Raw genomic sequence first — 18,337 nt, forward strand, 5'->3', positions numbered from 1 at the left:
ACAAACACTCAAACCACGGCAAATAATGATGGTGATGATAATACTGATAATAATAATAATGCCACTAGAAAGTAAAGTGGAGGCTGAAAGCTGTTGTCTACATTCCTGTCTCCTACACTTGCACCCTGAAAGCAATCCTCTTTATTGCCTCCCACTCCTTCTTTAACCCCAGTTGGTCCTACTGGAAACCCACCTTGCAGTTGGTTCCTCCACCCTCCACAGGCTGTGTGCTGTATGTCCCTTTGGGCAAGGACACCTGAGAGCAGCTTCCAGTGACCACATAATTAGGGGTCAGATCAATGGGCAGAGGCAGGGCTGAGTTAGGTCATGCAGAAGGCATTATGACCCTAGTGACAGAAGTCAGGTTTGAGTGGCAGTGAGGGAAAGAAGTGTGGTAGGATGTGGGGACTGTGTAGGCACCCCTTTCATAGGGTTTCCCTTAAAAGCTGGGCAACACAAAAGATGATAGCTCTTGTGTATCCAAGAAGTGTTTTTCTTTTAGTTCGTATAGATGCAGTAGAGGGGAATAAGAGATAGAGCAGGTGAGAGAAAGAATTGCTGGAGTCCTAATATGGTTTGGTTTGGTGTCTCCACCCAAATCTCATCTCCAATTGTAATTCCCATATGTCAAGGGAGGGATCTGGTGGGAGGTGATTAGATCATGGAGGCAGTTTCTCCCATGCTGTTCTTGTGATAGTCAGTGAGTTCTCATGAAATCTGATGGTTTAAAAATGGTGCTTCCCTCTTCTCTGTCTCTCCTATGAGCCTTGGTAGTTTCTATGAAAAAAACATATTAAGTTCAGTAACTTGTTGTGAGATTTTCATCATTATTTTTCTCCATTAAACAAACGTAGGCTTAGGTCTTTTGTGTTACTAATTTTTGCTCAATTCATGATTTGAAACCAAGATATAGTCGACCCTCTGTGTTGACAGGTTCAACATCTGAAAATATTCAGGAAAAAAAATGTGTCTGATCTGAACATGTATAGGCTTTTTTTGGTCATTATTCCCTAAACAATATAAGATAACACCCATTTACTTAGCATTTACATTGAGTTAGGTATTACAGGTAATCTAGAGATGATTTAAAGTACATAGCAGGAAATGTAAAGGTTATATGATAATACCATGCCATTTTACATCAATCACTTCAGCATCTGAGGAATTTCATATCCACAGAGGGCCTGAAACCAATCCCTCACTGGATACCAAGGGTCAAGTGTATTTGTTAATTATTGCTGAAGTAGCAAATTGTCATTAACTTTAGTGGCTTTAAACAACACTAATTAATTATCTTATACTTTGGGGGAATAAAATATCCAAAATCAAGGTGTCAGCGGGACTGTGTTCCTTTCTAGAGTGTCTAAGTGAGAATCTTTGTTTGCTGTTTTGTTTTGTTTTGCATTTTCAAGCTTTAGAAGCTGCCCAGCTTTCTTGGCTTGTGGCTTCTTCATCTCAAAGCCTGCAATGCCTGTCAAGTCATTCTCACATCACATCATGAAGACACTGACTGTTGTGTCTCTCTTTCCAAATTTAATGATGCTTTTGATTACACTGGTCTCATTTACCTAATCTAAGATAACCTCCCTATTTGAAAGTCAGCTGATTAGCAACCTTAATTCTATATGCTAACATTAATTCTCATCTGCTATGTAAAGAAGCATACTCATAGGTTCTAGGAATTAGGATGTGGACATCTTTGGGAGGCCATTATTATGCCTACTACATCTAGTAAAACAAAACTCAGTGGTGTAGCAAATAAATACTTTGGCCACAAAAATTGTCTTTAAGGGAGAAAAATGTCTGTGAATAACTTTTGAGTATATGGACATTGCAAATATCATGGGATATGTAATGTAAACTCTACCTAAACTTACAGGCACCAGGAGAGCAACAAGTTCACTCAAACTAAAAATGTCACATATTATAAAAATTAAATGACTAAATAAATACACTATTAGACAGGCCTGGAATCAAGGTGAGGCGGGTAAGTTTGAGCTGGACAATAGCAGGATTAGATTCTGTCCTTATTTAAAACTGGAATATTTTGTTGATCATGGGTTACTTTTGAATCAATTATTTTTTACAAAAAAAAAAAAAAAAAAAAAAAACATGCATTATAAGATCATCTATCTTGAGTGCAGAATTTTTTGATCCCCAAATTTTGCACCTGCATCTGGTGCCTCCCTTGCCTCTTGGCCCTGTTAAAGGATCTAGACAAAATCTCTAGGTCTGATTTTTTTTTCCAATCTTGATACTCTAGGAAATCCAACAGATTATTTTAGACGAAAATGCATTTAGCCAGAGGTTGACGGTATGCACATTAAGTGAAGAGTTAATAGCAAGAAGCAGAGAGCTTCATAGACATGTAGGGTATACCTGCAGAGATCATGATTTAACTATCAAACCCTCCCAACGAGAGAGGGCAGGGCTAGGCAGGTATCTTGATGCTTCCCCTTAGAGTCTATGCTGTCTTTCTTCTTAATGTTTGCTCCCCTCTCGTTGTGTTCTGTGCTATATTGCCCTCATTTAACTGTACCTTCTAAAAGGACCTGTTTTTAAGAGCTTTTACATGAATCGAAATTATGTCTAGATGTGAGGAAATGCTTTGTGCAATTCAATTTTGCCATTAAATATATAATAATTTATGAAGTAACACCTCTTCCTCAATGACCAGTGCATACATGAATAAGAGAAAGTCCATACCTGCAGAGAGCTCATAGACTAATGGAGAAGTAAAACTGTATCCACATGAGCAGGAGGCACAATTGCATAAGCAGCCTAAACCAGAAGGAGGGAGTGCTTGTGAAGAACAGGAGGTCAGGGCGTTCCCTCCTTAGTGGATCACCCTGATTCCAGGAGGAAAAAGGTCTTTGAGCTGGGACAATAATGAGTCACAGTCTTCAGGGAAGATACGGGGTAGGTGAGGGCATGCAAGGAGAGGAAGTAGGAGGAGCAAAGCACAGGTTATAGGAAAACAATGGGAATAATTGGGGAAGGTCAAGGGACCTAAAGGGAACAGATGTCAATGAACCTGGAAAGCACAGCAGTGCCAGTCTCCTTGTCAGAAACGTACGACTCATAATCATTCACTCACAACTCATGATCGTGATGGAAAAGCTCAGGCTTGGAAAAGAAACTCACCGTGGATTTATTCAAGATGATACTGACACAGACTTTGTGTCTTTCTGACATGGGGTTTTGAATTCTAACATCCTATTGCTCTTGTTGGTTTTGGGTTACTGGAGGAGCAACCCAAAAAATTTCTCCTGTACCATCCCTGACCTCTGGTCTGGGGAGCTGGGAAGGACATTCCAAGGATGTCAGAGATTGGCTTGTCCAAAACCAACATTACACAGTCACAATTACAATTACTAAGACCAAGATTCCACGTCTTTGAACACCGTAGCTTAATTTGGTTTACATGTCACATGTCTCTGCTGAGGGAGCCCTTTCTGAACCCACATCAACCACAGCAACTTCTTGGAATCCTCCTTACTTTTTGCAGCATTTTATTCTGTCATGGCCATAGGTGCCAATCTGTTTCAAGCTTGTAGAGCAAACATTCAGAACACATACACCTTTATTCCTGTGTCAGCTAGCAGGATTTCTTATATCTTTAGAAAAAACCTGAAGAAAGGAAAAAATGAAAAAAGAAAAAGAAAAAAAAAGAAGCAATAAACGATAAGCAAACCAAAGAACAATAGGAGCGATAGGGTGTTGGAATTCAAAATCCCATGTTAGAAAGGCACAAAGCCTGTGTCAGTATCATCTTGAATCAGTCTGTGGTGAGTTTCTTTTCCAAGTCTGGGCTTTTCCATCATGATCATGAGACATGAGTGAATGATTATGTGAACCTCAGTTTCTTAAAAGGAGGCTGGCCCTGCAGTGGTTTGGGGATGCTTAGTTCCTGGAACCAGAATGTCAAAGACTGATCTCTGCTAAGTGACCGGGACCTCCAGATGGGCTCAGGTAGGAGCTCAACAAGGATTTTTTGAGAATTCAGCTCCACCACAAGAAAATAACCTCAAAGGTACCCTACCTCCATTTACACACACAGGCCAGTAACCTCTGCTTTCCAAATCATGAAGTCCATTAAGTATTTGAACCGAGATGGAAGAAAAAGATGTAGCTCAAAGGGTAGAAACTGTTTAATGTGAATTTAATATGAAAGTACCTTAGGGCTGGGCCCAGTGGCTCACGCCTCTAATCCCAGTACTTTGGGAGACTCAGGTGGGTGGATCACCTGAGGTCAGGAGTTTGAGACCAGCCTGGCCAACCTGCTGAAACCCTGTGTCTATTAAAAATACAAAAATTAGCTGGATGTGGTGGTGGGCACCTGTAATCCCAGCTACTCAGGAGGCTGAGGCAGGAGAATCACTTGACCCTGGGAGGTGGAAGTTGCAGTGAGCCGAGATAGCACCATTGCACTCCAGCCTGGGTGACAGAGCAAGACTCCGTCTCAAAATAAAAAGAAAAAAAAAAATGGGGGGGACAGGAGGGGCAGGGGGAGGGAGGCTGGAGATAAAAAAAAAGAAAAGAAAAATAAAGTAGTTTACAATTAAAAACAATAATTAACAGTAGAAGTAAATCTTTGTAATGAATTGTTTCTAATCTCTAAATTCTGTTCTCCATCTCACCCTTCCATTAGTCCTCCCTCCTTCCCCTCCTCCCTCCCTCCCTTTTGTCTCTTCCTTCCTACTCTCCTAAGTGGTGGAATATCGCCAGTGTCTGGTGCCTCCAGGAACGCTGCTGCTTCTCTGTAACCCAAACCCATAAACAATATGGATAAAATGAGGCTTTTTCAATGTAATTTCTATCAGATTTGATATCTCAGGTCTTGGTCTCAAATTATCTTTCTCTCTCCCTCCCTTCCACTCTCCTTTTCTTCCTTCACCCTTTTATTTTATTCTTATAATATCAAGGAGAAAATAAAATTAGGCATTCAATTTTAAAAGTGGCGTTCAATAGGCTTTTTTGTTCTGTGAACCTAGAGCAGCCACAGAGGGTAAGCGTTCTCCATGGCCTTCCATCTGAAAAGACGAAGGGCCCGTGTCCCAAACACAACTTCCCAAAGTACGGGCTGTGCCTTATCATTCCCTGAAATTCTCTAGGTCACTCAAATCTACACTTTAAATTCTAAAATTTAGAAAATGACATTCTATATTTACTTCTTTGGATAAAACCAAAATTTCTCGCTTTTATTGAAAAATAAAAGTCACCTGACAGGTTTCAACCATCGTTTTAGCGGTCACAGAGTGAAGATCAGGGAGGAGATGAGATTTACAAGCTACTGGGCCCCTCTGGCTTAGAAGAGGGAGTGAGGCAGCCATGAGGCTTTTCAACTCCTTTCATATTGAAGGAAATAGAGTTTGGTTCAATAAAGCAAGGCATGCAATCTACTCAGTCTAGAAGTGAGCGTAGAAGAAAGAGAGAAAGAGAGAAAGGGAGTCAAGCTGTAGGAGAGACAGGGAGAGAGGGAGTGCCCTGACACTGAGAGAAATACAAGAGGCAGAGAAAGAAGAAAGAGAGACAAGGGAGAGATACAGACCTAAGAGAGACAGAGAAAAAGAGAGACAGTGTCCACGGCCATACCACCTTGAACACATTTGATCTCCTCTGATCTTAGCAGAGGCCGACCCCTGAAGCTAAGCAGGGGTGGGCCTAATTAGTACTTGGATGAGAGAGAAAGAGGTGAGAGAGTGGCAAGAGAGAGTCTCTACCCCATTTTTCCACTTGTCCAAGCCTCCTGTTTCCCTGACCCATCTCACGTGGAAGAGGCATCCGGAATATGAAGAGGAACGAGAAGAGAAGATACAGAGCCCTCATGGGCGATGGCTGGGAGCTTCACCACAAGCTGAGGCTGGGGAGGACACCGAGCCTTCCACCTAAACAGGTCTTATCCCCTGGTCACTGGGCAGAGTTCGGAACAGGTATTGCCTGCCATGTTAGTGATTACAGTGATTGAAACTGACCACCTTACCGGGGCATCAGAGAAATGGCCCTCTAAGAGCAAAGTACACCCAGGAGCTCCTAGGCAAATTTGGACTCAGGAAACCCCAGAAAATCCCCTTGTTCTGCTCTTAGGACCAGGACTTCTTTCTGTCTTGCGCCATTTGGGACCTGGGATGTGAATGGAGTGAGGGGCAATGCCTTTCTTATAGGGGAACAGACTCAGGGCCTGTGACCTGGAGATCACCTGCCTGCTCTGTGGGATGTCCTGTTTTTCCTGAATGTCAAGGGACAGTCTCAGGCCAAACTGTGAGCTGGTTCCATCTAATTCTATCTATTGCTGGAACATTCAGCTCCTGGGGATGAAACAGGGTTGGCTCAAACCCAGGGGCCCTGGAGGGGCTCACGGCTTCTCGTAGTACCAGGAGCATGGTGGGCCCCGTCCTCCCAGGAGATCCGAACTGGTGAAATTCATGCGAAAGTTGCCCCGAAACTCCCCATCTTCCCCCCGGGACAGAGATGAGGCAGATGGGTGCCCACTTGCTTCCTCTGAGAAGGAGAATGGGAGGGTGGGATTGTGACTACATGTGTCCCCTCAGAGTCCACCCAGGCCCGGCCAGGAGGTGGCCTATGGCCCACACTTGAGTTCCTTCCATTCACACCATCACTCAGGGAACGTCCGCTCCACAGGACTTCAGGGCTTTGCGAGCCAGGCTTTCTCTGCTTTCCACAGACGTCAGCGCTAAGGGAGTTCACTGCCATTGGGATTTGGTGGAAAAGCACGGAGTGGGGGTGCAAGGCCTTCACATGGTCTCCATGTTGGTGATGGGACCCACTTCTGCAGAAGCGCTGTGTTTTCAGGGCTGTGTGAGGTCTCTGGGGACTCTCAGGACTCTGTCCTTCCTCCATAACCCAGAGTAGCAATCGGTGGCCACAGGCAATGAACAGAGCCCCTGGTGCCAGATGCTCAAGAGTGGGGCTTTTCACGGGAAAATAAGTGGCATTCATCCTGGTTCCTCCCTCTTTAGATCTAAGGGAAGTTTGAGAGACGAGCAGGCCCCAGTGTCAGTGTCTATACTGTCACGGAAGTGTAGCAGTGACAGTCTTGGGGACAACGAGCCTCGAGCCATGGTCTACACTGAAAATGTCACACTTTAAGAACTGACAGTTTGAGGCAGGCCAGAGGTGTTTTTAAAGAAAGCTGCAATGCATTGTATGACCAAGATCTTTAATGTCTTTCTTATCATGAAAGAAAGTTTCTGATGGGGTATGCGAAGAGAGGGCTGGGTTGGGTGCCTTCAGAACTGCTAAGAGAATCTGCATCTGAGGCTGCCGCTGCCTCACCAGGGAGTCACTTCCTCTGTCAGGACTTTGTTTTTCTCTGTGCTGAGCAGGCTGGAATTGAGGGGCAGACTCATTCATTCCTGACACTAAAACTATTTATTCCTGGCCAAGGAAGCCAAACAGAAAAACTGAATGTGAAAAAAAAAAAATCTATATGTGCTCTAAATTAATAAATAATTTTAAAAATATACTTTCTATGTCACTGTCACCTCTTGAAAGTAACAAGCAAATGTCATGACACTTCACCCTAATTATCTCAGCATGGATCTGTTATAAATAAGGAAAAAAATCCCGCATCAATCACAATACCATTTATGCACATTAACAAGAAAAATTCCCTGGCCTGAACACTGGGACAGGAGCCGTAGGGGCTCAGGAAGCAAACTGTCAGTAAATTATTGCAAAACAAAAGTGTGTGCATAGACATTGAAATTGTTCCAAGAATAACTTGATGGCTGTCGATTTTTCTGGGTACATGTTCAATCTGGATTCACACATCGAATTAGGTTGTCACACCTCTCTCTTTGTTGAGTAAATATTCTTAAGGAAATGCCATGGTACTTGGCAAGGGGCCTTACTGGAGTTATTACATAACTCTTATATGTAAATAAGAGTTTGAGTTAAGAAAGTGGTTCCCATCTTTTTCATGTGTGGCATCACTCCCAATGGATATGTTCTTAATGACTCCTATGCTTAACATAATTATTAGAAAAGTAATACACTCGCATTTAAAAACTCACACATAGAAGAGTATGAATTTCTCCTATAATCCCATCGCAAAACCGGTATCATTGTGGTTTTATACTTGTCCTCTCTAGATCTCAGTACATTTGTGAGACCTTGTTAGAGAAGGAGGTGAAATTGCTCTGAAATAGGAAAGTCACTGTGACATGCAGCCCCTCTGTGTCCCTGGGGAAGAAGCCACCAAGGCTTAGGTAACATTGGCCTGGTCGCTCAAGGACAGCTGGGCTGACTGTTCCCATGAAGATTCCTATGGTTGCAGCTGCTTCTTTTTTCCTGGAACAGCCCAACGTGACTCCTTCATAGCAGTGTTCATCCTGGTGATGAAGTGTTTGATAAAGATCAAGGGAGGAGTACTTTTGTCTTAAAGGTAGGGTGATTATCTTGCTTCAGCAAGGAAGACTATGCACCAGCACAGACAAGGGGTTTTTCCCAAACCAGAGGCTCTTATCTGTGGCAAACTGGTTCAGTTCCCCAGGCAAGAGTGGGCATTCCTTCAGAGAGGCTCCCAGAAAGCAAACTCTCTCATATCTATAATTTTAGAAAGCAAAGTTTCTTTGCACTGTGTCCTCAATGGTAAATAACAGAAGCACTTTTACTGGCTCTCAACGCTGGAGGCAGGGCCAACTTCATGAGCTTGAGGACTGGGCAGTGACACAGGGACATGCCTACAGAAGGGTCAGTGCCTGGTATCAGGCTCTGCTGACACCCTCTTGACCTTCTTAGTTTTTTCTTTGAACTTGTGTTTTGTAAGTGAAGCCCACTGAGACAATGGAGCAGGCGCATGGGCAGAGTGGCTATGAAGGGGTCGAAGTGGGCAGGCTCAGGCCAAGGGATATGAAGGCCACATGCTAAAGCTTGCTGCCCTGAGCACAGGGCCTTGGAGTGGCCCAGGCACATCTGGACTGGGAAGGAAGATGGCAACAGACCATGATGGGAGGCGGCAGCAGCAGCAGCAGCAGTGTCCTCAGCCCTGGGGTGAAAGGAGGGTCTCTGTGTGGAGGCAGCCCCGAAACCTCTGTGCCTGTGCATTCTCAGTGTCATCCTTGGAGCTTCTGCACAAACATTTACCCCCTGACCTGAGCACCGGGACAGGAACCATAGGTGCTCAGATAGCAAATTGGGAGGAGAGAATCACAAAACAAAAGTGTGCCCGTGGACATTGCAATAGAGTATGCCAGTGACAGAGTATACCGGGGATAGAGTACACCAGGGAGAGAGTATACCAGGGAGACAGTATATCAGTGACAGAGTATACCAGGGATAGAGTACACCAGGGAGAGAGTACACCAGGGAGAGAGTACACCAGGGATAGAGTACACCAGGGATAGAGTACACCAGGGAGAGAGTATACCAGGGATAGAGTACACCAGGGATAGAGTACACCAGGGATAGAGTACACCAGGGAGAGAGTACACCAGGGATAGAGTACACCAGGGATAGAGTACACCAGGGAGAGAGTACACCAGGGAGAGAGTATGCCAGGGAGTTCTTGGAATTCCTCAGAGGGTTTAGAGTTCTTCAAGGTGTTATCCAAGGCTCAGAAATAGAAATTAAATATATAATGATAGTCACAGAACCTCTGATGGGACGGGCATGGTGGGTCACATCTGTTATCCTAGCACATTGTGAAGCTAAGGTTAGAGGAATGTTTGAAGCCATGTATTGGAGACCACACTGGGCAGTATAGTTAGACCCCATTTTGAAAAAAAAAAAAAAAAAAAAAGATTAGCTGAGCACCATGCACATGCCCATAGTCCTAGCTACTTGGGAGGCTGAGGAAGGAAGATCACATGAGTTCAGGAGTTTGAGGCTGCAGTGAGCCATGATAACCTCTGGTTAACAGATGGGGACCATATCTCAAAAAAAAAAAAAAAAGAAAAAGAAAAAGAAAAGAAAACTTCTGATCAATCAATTATTAACAAGTCGAGTAATTTAAAAAATAAAGTTCTTCTTGTTAAAGATACAACAATAGAATTCGAAAACAAGAGTTTTGAAGAAGTTACAAATCGTGATGCCACATTTGGTCGGCTACGGGTCTCTGCAACTTACAGAACATGTCAGAAGATGCATCAATATTCCACAGGAGAAACTTACATTTAAAATTAAAATCAAACTTCCATAAAACTGACTTGCTTGAAGAGTTTAATCCTTTGAAAAAAATAGTTCCACAAGAACCGCCAGCTCCAGATATACTAAAATTTGTCTCAAAATAATTTATCCCAGTGTTGTCAGACGTTAGATAATATTCCAGAAACAGTTGCTTCAGCAGATTCTTTTCAAAAGGAAAAATGAAGTTGTTCAAGGCATAAAGTTCGTTGACCTAATAAATAAATTGACACAAAAGTTGGTTAGAAAAATTATTGGAATCTTCTAGATCCAATTAATAAAGTAATATTATTTATTCTATTAAAACTATGACACTGATTTCTGGTGGGGATTTTTATGATTCTGTTATTACTCTTCTATAAATATTATCCCTATTACATATTTCAAATGATAAAAAATATAGGCTTGAGAAAGCTGAATATCCTCCCGCCTTTCATGACACTTTCTTCTGCTGTTCTTCGAACAAGGTGCCCCGCATTTCCATTTTGCACCGAGCCTTGGGAATTTTGTAGCCGGCCCTGCCATGGCCATTTTTATACAAGTTATCTCATTTGATCCTCAGAAGCAAACATGCCAGGGTGGTATTACCCTGGTTTACAGAGGCAGGTCCTGGAGCCTAGAAAGGTTAGAGGACAAAGTCACCTGGCTACTAAGTGGCAGAGATGCAATTTGAAATAAAATCCCCCTCTCTTCAAAGTCCATATTCCTAACCACCGCCACGTGGTGTCCTGATAACCTCCGCTCTTCCTCTTCCTACAACGCCAAAGCTACAGTAATGCTCTGCCTAAGGCCAGAGTCCATGGAGCTACTGTCATCCTCTCCCATCTCCTGAGCTGAGTGCTGAGTCCAGAGCCTGGCCTGACCTGCAGGAGGTGAGGGAATGAACGCGCAGTTACTGCCACCTGTTGGCGGCTCATCTATCTGAACCTGAAACGCAGATTAATCTCAGTTTCCTGCCTGCCTGAAGCCTGGATGTGCACCTGAGACTTCTAGCAATTTCTCGTTTCCCCTAATGAACCTATTGAGAGTTCTCACAATTTTATGCATTCTCTCAAGCAATTAGCTTTCATTTATTTATTTTTAATGTTCTCTTTTGTGTCCACATTCTTTTTTATTCACTCATTTTCCTGTTTACTTTCAGCTTCATTTGTTCTTTTTCTCCCCCAGGGTTGTTACAGTGGAATATTCGATTGTCTATTTCTGAGCTTTTCTATTTCCCATTATAATAGCAGTTAATGTTATGAATTTCCCTCCAAGCACTGCTTTAGCTGTATTGCCACAAATTTTGGTATGTTATGTTTCCATTTGCTGTCATGTGAAAACATTTTTAAATTTCTCCTTTGACTCATTAGAAATATGTTGAGTAATGTCCAGATATGGTGGGAATTTTCCAGCTATTTTCCTTTAATCACAGTTTCATACATTCCGCTGTGGATAGACATTGTGTTTCATATGATTTAAAATTGCTTTGATTTTTTGTTTCTTATACCAGTACGAGCTCTCTTAGATAATATTTTAATGCATTTTACTGTTATTGGGAGGAGTGTCCTGTAAAGCTTAAATAGGTCGCAATGGATGATACTGTTATTCAAGTCCTCTCTATCTTTATTTATACTTTGCTGCTAAAAAAAAAAATCATTTCAAAGAAAAAAGAGTTGAAATATTCAATGATAATTGTTAATTTTTAAATTTCTTCTTTTAGTTCTATTAATTTCTATTTAAGAACTTTGAGATTCTCTTATTAGGTGCATACTAATTTAATAATAATAATATCTGTTCTTGGTGATTTAACAACTTTATCATTGGAAAACATAGCCTCTTTACCAGTAATAATACACCTTGCTGTAAGATCTACTTTGATTTATAGCCAATTAGCCAATACAGCTAATTCTGTTTTCATTAGATTAATGATTCCATACTATAATTCTTTCTACCCCTTTACTATGAACCTATCTTTGTCCTTACATTTGATAAAGATATTGGATTTTTATAGACAGCATGTATTTGGGTCTTGTTTTATACTACAAGTTTGCTAGTGAGGAATTCTCTTAGTTTTTGTTGTTGTCATTAGAAAATGCCTGGCCGGGAGGCTGAGGCAGGAGAATGGCGTAAACCCGGGAGGTGGAGCTTGCAGTGAGCTGAGATCCGGCCACTGCACTCCAGCCTGGGCGACAGAGCGAGACTCTGTCTCAAAAAAAAAAAAAAAAAAAAGGAAAATGCCTGGCCTTCCGCATTCCCCTCTATGCACACAAATAATGTCATCTGCTTGGAATGAACCTAGTCTACCATTTCTCAGTCAAGGAAACCTGGACATTAAGAAATTCACCCAAGGCCGAGTGTGGTGGCTCATGCATGTAGTTCCCAGCACTTTGGGAGGCTGAGGCAGGCGGATCACGAGGTCAGGAGATCAAGACCTTCCTGGCTAACATGGTGAAACCCTGTCTCTACCAAAACTATAAAATATTAGCTGGGCGTGGTCGCAGGCACCAGTAGTCGCAGCTACTCAGGAGGCTGAGGCAGGAGAATGGCATGAACCTGGGAGACAGAGCTTGCAGTGAACTGAGATCCAGCCACTGCACTCCAGCCTGGGTGACAGAGTGAGACTCCGTCTCTTCCAAAAAAAAAAAAAAAAAAAAAGTGAAAAAGAAAAGAAAAGAAAAGAAAATGCCTTTACTTATTATTGGAATCTGTGTTTAGCATTGGTCTAGAAATGTATTTTTGCTTGTAAGGGCCCTATGTTGACATAGTTTTCTTCATTTGGTACTTAAATATGTCACTTTATTTTTTCTACTTCTGTAAGCAGTGTCTTCTCTCAGCATGTTTTTAAGATTTTCTCATTATTTTTGATTCAAAACAATTTGATTATTTATGGTTTGGCTCTGTGTCCCTACCCAAATCTCATCTGGAATTATAATCCTATAATCCCCAGTGTGGGGAGCGGGACCTGGTGGCAGGTGTTGATCATGGGGAGGTGATTTCTGCCATGCTGTTCTCATGATAGTGAGTGAATTCTCAAGAGATGTGATGGTTTTATAAGTGGCAGTTTCCTTCTGTGCTTGCTCTTGAGCTCTGTCTCTCTTCCTCTCTCTTTCTCTCTCTTTTTTCTGACACCATGGTAGACTTGCTTGCTTCCATTTCACCGTCCATCATGAGTGTGAGATTCCCGAGGCCTCCTGGCCATGCTTTCTGTTAATCCTGAATAACTGTGAGTCAAAGATACCTCTTTTATTTATAATTATCCAGTCTCAGGTAGATCTTTACAGCAGTCTGAAAATGAACTTGTGTAATTATGATATTCTTGTTCTGTTTTTTTAAAATAATTATTATTCTTTGATGTCTTTCAATACCAAATTTGTATGTTTCTAGTCTCACGACATTAATAAAAATAGGCTATTATTTCATTAACTTTATATTTTCTCCTGGAACTTCTTTCTGCCTTCCATCCACGTAGGTGCTGGATTGCTTGATATTTCTATGAAGTGCACTGTTTATTTTTTATCCAGCCTTTTATTTTCTCCCTTTGCTTCATTTCCTCATTTGTTTGTGTTAATGTAGACTCAGCCTTACTGATCCTTTCTTCTATGCTGTCATACATCATAAATCCAATTCAGAATATTTTTTTGTTCACACGCTCATTTTGTTCTATTGCTGGAGGGTCCATTTTGTTCTTTACATGTGTTCTTCCTCATCAAAAAGGTTTACTCTTCAGCCCTTGACATATTTATAACTTTTGTGATAGCTCCTTTACATTCCTTTTTCTAATCCTAGTATCTTTGTCATTATTGGGTCTGTTTTTACTGAATGACTTTTCTGCTAGTTTTGGGCCATATTTTCCTACTTCTTTTCATGCTTGGAAATCTTTTATTGGAATCAGGATCTAATAAGGCCTATTTTTTTTTTTTTTTTTTAATTAGGAAACAGGGTCTTGCTCCGTTGCCCATGCCGGAATGCATTGGGGCAATCTCAAGTCACAGAACCTCTGCCTCCCTGGTTGAAGCAATTCTCTTATCTCAGCCTCCTGAGTAGCTGGGACTACAGGCCTGTGCCACCAAGTCCAGCTAATTTTTGTATTTTTCGTAGACATAGGTTGGCCTGGCTGATCTTGAGCTCCTGTCCTCAAGTGATTCACCTGTCTTGGCCTCTCAAAGTGCTGAGATTATAGGCATAAACCGCCACGCCTGATCAGCTTAAATTGCTGAATAATAATTTTGGTTGTTGGTTTTTTTTTTTTCCGAAAGAATGCTAGAGATTATCTGGTTCATTTTTGGGGTTCTATACATTCATTTGCTTTTTTCAGGAATGAATTCAAATTGTCTTGATGCAGTAGTTGCAGAACAGTTTAATCTAGAGCTGACTAGCACCACTACTTGCTGATGACTTTCTGAGGACTCTGAATTATCTCCACTTTACTGTGGGGATGAAGAGTTTTCAAGACTTGTCTGTCCTCCTGAAACTGCCACTCACTCCCTTACAGCGTCTTTGCTTTTTTCTGACTTGGGGAATCATAGCTTAAGTGTGCACACATCATAACATAGCCCAAGAGTGAAAGCACTCTTATTTTTTCCAACACTCAAGATCAATGCTTCCTTCACTGGCCCACTCTCTGATATGTGCACTGGAAATTGGATTCTGGTACAGGTTGGCTGTTTGTACTCTCCAAATACTGTGTTGAAATGTAATCCCCAGTCTTGGAGGTGGAACCTGGCAGGAGGTGTCTGGGTCATTGGGGTGGATCCCTCATGAATGGCTTGGTGCTGTCCCAGAGATAATCAGTGAGTTCCTTCTTTGAGTCATGGGAGATCTGGTTGTTTAACACAGTGTGGCACCTCCCCAACTCTGGCTCCTTCTCTGACTTGTGATACTCCTGTTCCCCCTTCCCTTTCCTACACAAATGGAAGCTTTCTGAGGCCTCAAAAGGAGCAGATGCTGGCACCATGCTACTCATACAGCCTACAGAATAGGGAACCAAAATAAACTTCTTTTCCTTATGAACTACCCAGCATTAGGTATTCCTTTATAGCAGTAAAAACAAACTGACACAGAAAATTGGTACTGTTCAGGGGGCATTGCTGTAAAGACAGCAGAAAATATGGAAGTGGCTTTGTCACTGGGTACTGGCAGAGGCTGAAAGAGTTTCCAGGGCCCAGCAAAAGATAGGAAGATGAGGGAAAGTTGGAACTCTTTAGAAACCTGTTAAATGTATGTGACCAAAGTGCTCATAGAGATATGGACAGTGAAGTCCAGGCTGTCAGGTGTAAGATGGAAAAGTGGAAGTTATTGGGAATTGACAAGGGTCACCAGTGTTACACCCTAGTATAGAGCTTGGCCGCATTGTGTCCATGTCCTAGAGATTTATGCAAAGTTGAACTTTAGAGTGATTACTTAGAGGATCTGATCTAAGTAATTTCCAAGGAGCAAAATAGTCAAGATATGTGGCTGCTTCTGCAAGCTAACAGTGAGATACAGGAGCAAAGAAATGATTTAAATATGGAACTTATATTTAAAGGGGAAGCAAAGTATAAAAGTTTGGAAAATTTGCAGCCTAGGAATTTAGTAGAGAAAGAAAAAGCATGTTGAGAAGAGGAATGTAAGTGGGCTGTGGAGAATCACTTGCTAGAGAGATTCCATGACTGAGAAGGAGCCATGTGCTAATGGCCAAGACAATGGGGAAAAGGCTTACAAGGCATTTTTGAAAACTTTGAGGCATGCCCTCCTACTACAGCCCACAGGCCTAGGAGGAAAGAATGGTTCAGTGGCCACACCCAGGGCACAGCTGCCCTGCTCAGCCTCAAGACACTGTTCCCACATCCTGGCTGCCCAGGCTCCAGCCTCAGCTCAAAGGGCCTAATGTACAGATTGGCCACTGCTTCAGTGGGTGAAAGCCATAATGTCTTGGCAGCTTTCATGTGGTGTTAAGCCTGCAAGTATGCAGAGTGCAAAAAGGAAAGAGGCTTGGCAGCTTCCACCTACATTTCAGAGGATGTGTGGCCAAGCCTGGTTCTCCAGGCAGAAAACTGCTGCAGAGGGAGAATACCAACAGAAAAATTCTACTAGTGCAGTGCTAAGGGAAAAGTGGGGTTGGATTCCCCACACAGTGTCCCCAGTGGGGCATTACCTAGTGGAGCTGAGGGAAGGGGAATACTGCTGTACAGACTTGAGAATAGGAGCACCACTGACAGCTTGTACCCTCAACATAGAAGAGCCACAGGCATCAGATTCTGACCTGTGACAGGAGCCATGTGGGCTGCACCCTGGAAAGCCACAGGGGCAGAGCTGCCCAAGGTCTTCAGAGCCCACCCTCACACCAGAATACGGAACATGGAATCAAGAATTGTTTTGGAGCTTTGGGGTTTAACGGCTTCCCTGCTGAGTTTCTGACATGTGTGGGGCCTGTAATCCCTTTTATTGTCCAGTTTCTGCCTTTTGGAATGGTGGTGTCTAGTCAATGCCTGAACCATCATTGTAACTTGAAAGGCAATAACTTATTTTTGATAGTACAGGCTAAAAGGTGGAAGGAACTTGAGTCTCAGGGGATGAGACTTTGGACTTTGGACTTTTGATTCAGTTAATGCTGGAAGGAATTAAGACTTTTGGGAGTGATTGGGAAGGGATGATTGTATTTTGCAATGTAAGAAGGACATGAGATTTGAGGGTCCAGGGGAAGAATAATATTTTTCAGATGTTTGTCCCCTTTAAACCTCATGCTGAAATCTAATCCTCAATGTTGGAAGTGGAATCTGGTGGGGAGTGTTTGAGTTGTGGGGTGAATCCCTGATGAATGACTAAGTGCTTTGGTCCCAATAATGAGTGAGTTCTTGCTCCGACTTCATACAACATGTAGTTGTTTAAAAGAATCTGGGACCTCCTTTCACCCTCTCGCTCTGCTCTCACCAGGTGATATTACTGCTCCCACTTCACTTTCCACTAGGACTGAAGGCTTATTGAGGCCTAATGAGGGCCAGATGCAGGTATCATGCTTCTCACACAGCCTGCAGAATAGTGAGCCAAAATAACTTCCTTTCCTGCTGTATTATTCCACCTCAAGTATTCCTTTAGAGCAACACACACAGACTAACACAAGGAGTATTGTGTTGTGTGAGCTTTGACCTCGGTCTTCTCAATGCCACAGGATGCTGGTCTCCATGGGAGTCTTCCTCCCTGTCCTGTCTTTCAAGACCCAAATGGCCATTAAAGGGTCTTCTCAAATGAAAGGAGAGTTTCATCCTAAGAGAGTTTTGCTGCTTCCCCTAGAACATAGGAATGAATGCCATTGTCATGGTGACATTTTAATTTTTCTTTTCCTGTGAAGTTTCACTTCTTTTATACAATCAACTGATATATGCTTCCAGGAACCAGGAAATCCACTAATTTATTCAAAATAATAATATATGCATGGTGAATATTAAATGACTAAATAAAGGCAGGGTCTGACTGTCCTGGCATCAAGGTAGGTGAGTGTGACTGAGTTGGACAATTACAGGATTAGACCCCGCCTTGATTTAAATTTTGGACATTTTCTTGATTATGGTGATTTTTCATGAATGTTATTTTTTTAAAAATCTATCACATTATAAGATCATCTATCTTAAGTATGGAATATATTAATGCTTGCATTTTATATCTGAGGCCAGAGCCTCCCTCAATACACCCTAGTCCTGGCTCTGTCATCGCATCTGGATATTATCTGCATCCAGATAAAAATGTTTTTACTCTAACAAGGTCTGGTTACTTTTTTCAATCTTGAGATTAGGAAAAACAATGGATTATTTTGGAAGAAAGGTGCATTTTCCCTGAGGTTGATGATATGCACATTTAGTGCAGAGTTAATGTGAAGAAATAGAGAGCTTCTTCTGCATGTAGGATACACCCACAGAGTTCATGATTGAAGGAACAAACCCTCCCAAGGAGAGAGAGCGGGGCCAGGGAGCCATCCTGATGCTTCCCCTTAAAGTTGATGCATCTTTCTTCTTGAGGTTTACTCCCGGCTGCTTGTGTCCCATGCTGTATGGTCCTCACTTAATTGTGCCCTCCAAAAGACTTGTTTTTAAGAACATTTACTTGGATCCTATTGAGTTTGTATGTAAGGACACCCTTGTACAACTGCATTTTGCCATCCAAGTTATGAAATAGCTTATGAATGAGCAGCACATAAATGAATAAGACAAAGTCCACACCAGTAGAACTCTCATAG

The sequence above is a fragment of the Macaca mulatta genome, chromosome 8, assembly GCF_049350105.2.
Source record: "Macaca mulatta isolate MMU2019108-1 chromosome 8, T2T-MMU8v2.0, whole genome shotgun sequence".
NCBI lineage: Eukaryota > Metazoa > Chordata > Mammalia > Primates > Cercopithecidae > Macaca > Macaca mulatta.